This window comes from Silene latifolia, chromosome Y (genome assembly GCF_048544455.1).
Source record: "Silene latifolia isolate original U9 population chromosome Y, ASM4854445v1, whole genome shotgun sequence".
Classification (NCBI taxonomy): Eukaryota; Viridiplantae; Streptophyta; class Magnoliopsida; order Caryophyllales; family Caryophyllaceae; genus Silene; species Silene latifolia.
In genome coordinates, this window is record NC_133538.1 from 62052108 (window position 1) to 62058901 (window position 6794).

The 6794-nt window shown below is 36.4% G+C and overlaps 1 non-coding gene across 1 annotated transcript; it reads left to right on the forward strand.

Annotated features, from left to right (window-relative positions):
* The first annotated feature begins 295 nt into the window (after positions 1–295).
* Positions 296–404, forward strand: LOC141635543 (small nucleolar RNA R71). Its single transcript, XR_012540223.1, has one exon. It is a non-coding gene; the product is annotated as a small nucleolar RNA R71 (small nucleolar RNA).
* Positions 405–6794: the final 6390 nt, after the last annotated feature.

Consider the following 6794-nt stretch of genomic DNA (forward strand, 5'->3'; position numbering starts at 1 on the left):
TTCGGACCATTTCTCTCAATTGCGCGGTCTCATCTGAATTATGGACAGGAATTTCAACTATTTCCTTGGAAGCTTCAGAGGCCTCGAGCTTCTCGAGACGGGCAGTAATAGAAGTAATGAGTGTCACAACGGCACTCATTTCATCACTTTGCTTTCGTGATTTTCCACGTGAACTCCCAAACTCAGCTCTATGGACTACCATCTCCTCAATAGTGTTCCAACCTTTATTCTGACCGGTATTGTAGAATAAGTTGCAAAGGTATTGTAGAATAAGTTGCAAAGGTACCACTGCTGGAAACCATGGTGAGGGACAGACCGAACCAAACTCTTGAAACGTCCCCATGCTTCACAAAATTCTTCATCAGGACCTTGCTGGAAATTTGTAATTTTACTTCTCAAGGCATCTGTCTTTTCAAGTGGGAAGTATTTCTTGTAGAAGGCTAATGCTAGAGATGTCCAATCTGTGACTCCAGCTGCTACCCTATCAAGGTAGCGGTACCAATCTCGCGCCGAATCCTTCAAGGAGTATAGGAACATCACCCCCTTCACTTCATCCTGAGTCACCCAAATGCAGTATAGGTATGGAGCAAATGAGTCCGTGAAAATTTCCATATGCTTCAAAGGATCCTCATTCGGTAGACCGACAAACTGATTTCGCTCCACTAAATCGATATAAGAGGAACGAAATTCGAAGTTACCGGTAGTAGGGGTAGGTAACACGTGCCCCTTTGGAAGGTGGTGCTCTTTTGGCTGAAGATTGTCATATATCGTAGCCATATTCGCAAAACTGAGAGTACTCAAGCCTTCCTCTCAAAAACCTGTCTTCTAACTGTGCAAAAGCAAAACTAGAAGCAAGGGTAAGCAACGGACTCAAGGAACCAAATTTCCTTGAGACAAGAAAAATAAACTAAAAATAAAGCAAAAAGAATTACACCGTCTCCCCGGCAACGGCGCCAAAATTTGATACCGTCGTTTTGTTTCAAAAATAAATTTATAATTCCAAACTAAAACTATAGCTAGTGATAGTAAGAGTCGAACCACAGAGAGACAAGGTCAATTCTATTTGCTATTTCCAGTCTATAAAAGTAACAATTAAGTGGGGGGTTTTGAAATTGTTTGATTCTAAAACTAATTGACAAAATAAGAGAATTCGCAAATAAGATAAAAGAGAGATTAAGAACTTCGGTTCACCATGGCTAAGGTCGGGTCAAAAAGGTAATAGAGGTCTTGTAAAACGGTCTCGGGGAACATAAACAAGTCCTTCGATCAATGCTCAATAAACTTACGGTCTTCTAATTCCCAAGAATTTCTCGAAGCCTTCGCTCAAAGGAAATTCCAAACTCAAAGAAAACCTAACCTACTAATCTTTCAATCTAGCAAGACGGGTTTATCAAGTGGTAATAAGATCGATATGAAAGAATTCATACTAACAAAATAACCCTAATTTATGCCATGGCTCACCTCGTTCCCAATCAATAAAATTAGCTATTCATAATTGAAACTATAAAAATTGCAAAATTGATAGCAAAGAACAAGTTTGACATGATTGGATTGAATTAATGACAAAAGATAAGAACTGAATTGCTGAAATTAAATTGGTAATAACAAGAATTGAAATAACAAGAAATTAAAGAAGAAAGAATCTGCATAAAAACTTTCTAATTAAAATGATGAACAAAGTAATTGAAATCGGGATTCGTCGTCCCTCTTTCTTGCCTTCTTACTAGATCTAAAAACTGAGTTCTTGAATAATGACAAGCATCACCTAAAAGTATTTTGCGTTCTACTGATAAACGATGCCAAAAGTTAATTACAAGTTGGGCTTTTAAAAGTCTAACACGAAAAATAAATCTCAGCTGCGCGGCTTGGTCGATCGACTAGGGGGCATGGTCGATCGACTGGTGAGTTAAATCAAGAGCATCCATTTGAAGTTCCATGGTCGATCGGCTTGTGATCTTTGGTCGATCGAGCGGTGAGAGCCAGGCAATAACCTCCTTTCCTCTTCCAATCAGCCTCTAAGCTCCATGCACGCATCCCGAGGTGAGTGAGTACGAACTCCCTTCTTTCAAGCTTCCTTGAAGTTGCCTCCGGAGGACGATTTAGGCTTGATTTAGCCCACTTTCACTCATTCCTACAATAAATCATAGAAATTTCAAAGTAAACCATTTCGGGAGAAATAGTAGCCTTAAGCTAACAATTATGCATGGAAATACGTGCCAAAACTGCAAATAAAGTGTATAGAATATGCACGTATCAATAACAACAGCCCAAATGCATCAAATTTGTTCAAGTGATGGAGGTATAATCCAGAATGAGCAACAACAAATGTTACTCATGTCTCCCAGGTCTTTGTCTCTAGGATTCAACCGTTTCAGCTTCACATAATCGAGATCAGAGTCCGATAATGTATATCAGCCTCAGTATGTGAAGTTGGAGGAGCATAATTTCTTTAGTGAAGAGGCTTGCAATTTCTTCTCAAATGAAGCAACTCCCACTCTACACTGGTACACCCTAGATCAGTGGACTTGATGTTTCACATGTCCTTTTGCTGAAATTAATGGTGTAATAATAAATCATGGAAATTTGTTAAGGCTGAATTTTGAGGGTTGTCGTGAGTGTGTGGTTGACGGTTGGTGGGCCTAGGTTTGATAGGATGAAGGTGGGGTGATAAGTAAATAATTTACCTATATTTTATATAGTTTTCCCCCATAATTTTATACTAATTTCTGGAATTACTGATATGTTTAGTATTATATTTGTCTCTTATGCGGCTTACTACGAGTTTGTATAATTATTTCCAGGAAGAAGTCTTTTACGCGAAAAATTACCTCGAAAGGCCGAGTAAAATCAAAGAGCAAATAAGTCAATTGGGCCGAATTTAGTAGATGAAGGGACGAAGCCCAAGTAATTTATTTGATGAAGATGTTGCTGCCGTCACTAATGATTTGCCCATAATTTGTTGTCATTGGCCCACTTAACTTGATAGAGACAATAATTCACATGGACCTTAATAAATTGGGCTTATGTATGGGATGGATTTAGTGGTATAAAAACAATTCCTACGTTAAGACTCACGCACGTACGTAGAATTAGTTTTAGGTTTTCTTTCTTTTGTCAGTTCCTTGTACGCTATTTCCGTCTTAAATTCTACATGTTCTTCCTTTCAAGATTAATTCAAGACTAAGTTTTTCTTCCCTAATCTTTATTTTAATTATGCATTCAATTATTATTTGTATTTGTTTATTTCGATTTATGAGTAGCTAATTTATTAATATAGGGTGAATAGGGATCTAGGTTGTTAGAAAAGGGGTTATTATGAACTGATTGTTAAATTGTTTTTAATTGTTGTTTAATTATCGTCTTACCTCTAATTAGTTAATTACTGATCAGAATTGATTAATTAGCCTAGCATAAACTAGGATTTTCACCGACCGGGTTAAGACTAGTATAGGCCACGATAATTGAATAGAGATAATTTAATAATAGCGATCGCATGTTAAATTAGATTTAAAAGATATATTAGAATCGACCGATCATATGACTTTCAACAATATAAATTGCTCAATCAATGAATTAAATTCTACCCTTTGATGACTACCTAGTGAACCCGAATCCCTAGACTCTTTAATATTATTGTTTATCATCTTTATTTTACTTGCAATTAGTTGATTAGCATACAAACAATCAAAACCCCCACAACTGGTTACTTTAAGACAGATTTAAATATAAACAAACTAGATAATCACCGCCTCCCTGTGGATTCGACCCTGACTTACCGCTAGCTATTTTGTTAGTAGTAGTTTAGGTTTACTTTGATTAAGGCAAACGACTAAAAATAACCTTATCATGGGGCTAGTGTCGTTGGCGCATACCTCCGACCATCTCTCTCCCTGCATCTCTTTTCAGCCAGATCTAACCACCGAGAGTTCTCATTTTCTCGTCATATACCCAGATCTGGGTCATAGGTGGGGTGAGTGATGGTGATGTCGCTGGTGTGCGTGTCCGATGGCGGGGATGGTGATGTGGCTAGTGGGTGTGGTGTTTGTCGATGGTGGTGGTGGTAGTATAGTGGTGGTGGTGGGCTGGTAGTAGCGGTGGTGTTGGCGGCATTGGTGTTTCTATGTAGTGGTAGTTGTGGCGGTTGTGGTGGTGGCGGTGGCGATGGATATGCAAAATACCACCTAGATACACATAATATCGGCCCGGATACACATGGTATTACTTCAGGATACATGTGTATCTAGCAGTTATATCATGTGTATCTGGAAGTATCTGACTTTTAATGACATGTGTATCTGGGTTTGAAAAGATGTGTATCTAGCTTTAATGTCATGTGTATCCGCCAAAAATATAAAATGTATCCGCAAAAAATATAAAACGTATCCGAGAGTTAGTATTAAAACTTGTAGCAATTTCCACAAAGTGTATCCACTAATATTATAAAATGTATCCGCAAATAGTATGAAATGTATCTCGGAGTTAGTCTTAAAACTCCCAAAAAAATTAGTGTTAATAAAGTGTAAAAGTGCATCTAGAATTTTAGGGTGAAAAAAGTGTATCTACATATGTTATAAAATGTATCTGAATAAGAGGTGTATCTAGTAAGGAAATAAAGTATATCTGAAAAAAAAAAAAATGTGTTGAAGCTAGTTCGTACGGTTTGCACCGTACTTTAGTTCGCACCTGACCGGCCCTATATATATATATATATATATATATATATATATATATATATATATATATATATATATATATATATATATATATATATATAGAGAGAGAGAGAGAGAGAGAGAGAGAGAGAGAGAGAGAGAGAGAGAAAGAGAGAGAGAGAGAGAGAGAGTTAAGATCAAGTAAGTCCACCCATTAAGTGTGAGTCCATAAGTCTCATTGTGAACCTTTGGATCATGAAGATGGAGGGTTGAGATTAAACACCCAAAATGATCATTAATAAGCTAATTAACCACTCTCTCTCTACCTATACTAATTAATTACTAACTCATCCTAATTAACTATTAATCTAATATATATACTTTTTCAAACACTCATTCCTCTCTCATCTCTCATAATTTCACTCATTTTATCTCTCAAAAACCTCTCCTCTCTCAAAAACCAAAAAAATAAAAAAAAATCCCCCTCTTCCTCACCAACCCACCCCCACCGACACCACCCACCCACACCCCCACGGCCACCACCACCCACCCCCACACGACACCCCACAACCGCACCTCCTCTCCCACCACCACTACCTCCAAAAAACCACGACCACCAACCACCGCCAACACCATTTTCCTCTCCACCACCCCGACATCCACCAGCCCCACCATCTCCCTCCCCTTCTTTATATTCCAAATCTGCCATTTTTCTCTCCTCCTCCAACACCGCCACCTACAACAACCACACCAACAATACCATCCTCCTCTCCACCACACCGACCTCCACCGTTGTCAAACCCACCACTCACGGCCACCACTGCCGCTCCTCCTCTCTTCCTTTTTTTTCTCCTTACCAGATCTAAAACTAACGAGCTTTGTCGATTTCAGACCGACATGCCACAAACGAGCCAAGCTTTTTCCGACAAGTCTTATAGTGGTGATGTTCTTTTAGGTCAGAGAGAGTTGTTGTGATGTCCACGGTGGACCGTGGTGGCTGGCGACGAGAAATACACCGAGAAAGGATGGTGTTGGTGCGGTGGTCAACTGTGTTGTTGGCTTTTCTTGAAAAAATTCATTCATTTCTCTTGTACACCGACACATTCATTCATTTCTCTTAGTTACAGTTTTCTTTTTTTTATTGAAATAAGAAGTGGTTGGTGGGTGGGGTTGGTTTTGTGTTATTTTCATATCTTGTTGGTTTTGTGTTATTTTCATATCCTGTTTGTTGTTCTAATTTTTTTATTTTTGTTTTTTATTTTTAAAATAAGAAGTGGTTGGTGGGGTTCAATATTCACGTGAGTGTGTCATTGGTTTTGTGTTATTTTCATATCTTCTTTGTTTCTAATTTTTTTTTTTTTTTATGATTTCATATTTTGAATATCGTCTATTAAATGTAACTTTAATAGATGATATTTAAAATTACATTTTTCTCTTTTAAAGTTACACTTATTCCTATTAAAGTCACATTTTATTTATTAAAATTACAGTTTTTTCTGTTAAAGTTACAATTTTCTTTGTTAAACTTACAATTTCTTAAAGTTACATTTTTCTCTATTAAAGTTACACTTATCTCTATTAAAGTTACACATATTAAAGTTACATTTTTCTCTATTATTAAAGATATACTTTTCTCCATTAAAGTTACACTTTTTTTTCTATTAAAGTTACATTTTTATCTGTTAAAGTTGCATTTTTCTCTATTATTAAAGTTACACTTTTCTCTATTAAAGTTACACTTTTTTCTATTAAAGTTACATTTTTTCTTTGTTAAAGTTACATTTTCTCTATTATTAAAGTATTAAAGTTACACTTTTCTCCATTAAAATTACACTTTTTTCTATTAAAGTTACATTTTTTCTGTTAAAGTTACATTTTTCTCTATTATTAAAGTTACACTTTTATCCATTAAAATTACACTTATCTCCATTAAAGTTACACTTATCTCTATTAAGGTTACCTTCTCAATGACTAAAGTTATACTCTCAATGGACTAAAGTTATATTCTCAATGGACTTAAATTACACTCTTAAAGGACTAAAGTTGCACTCTCAATGGACTAAAGTTACACTTTTAGATGGACTAAAGATACACTCTTAGTGGACTAAAGTTACACTTTTAATATGGACTAAAAGATACACT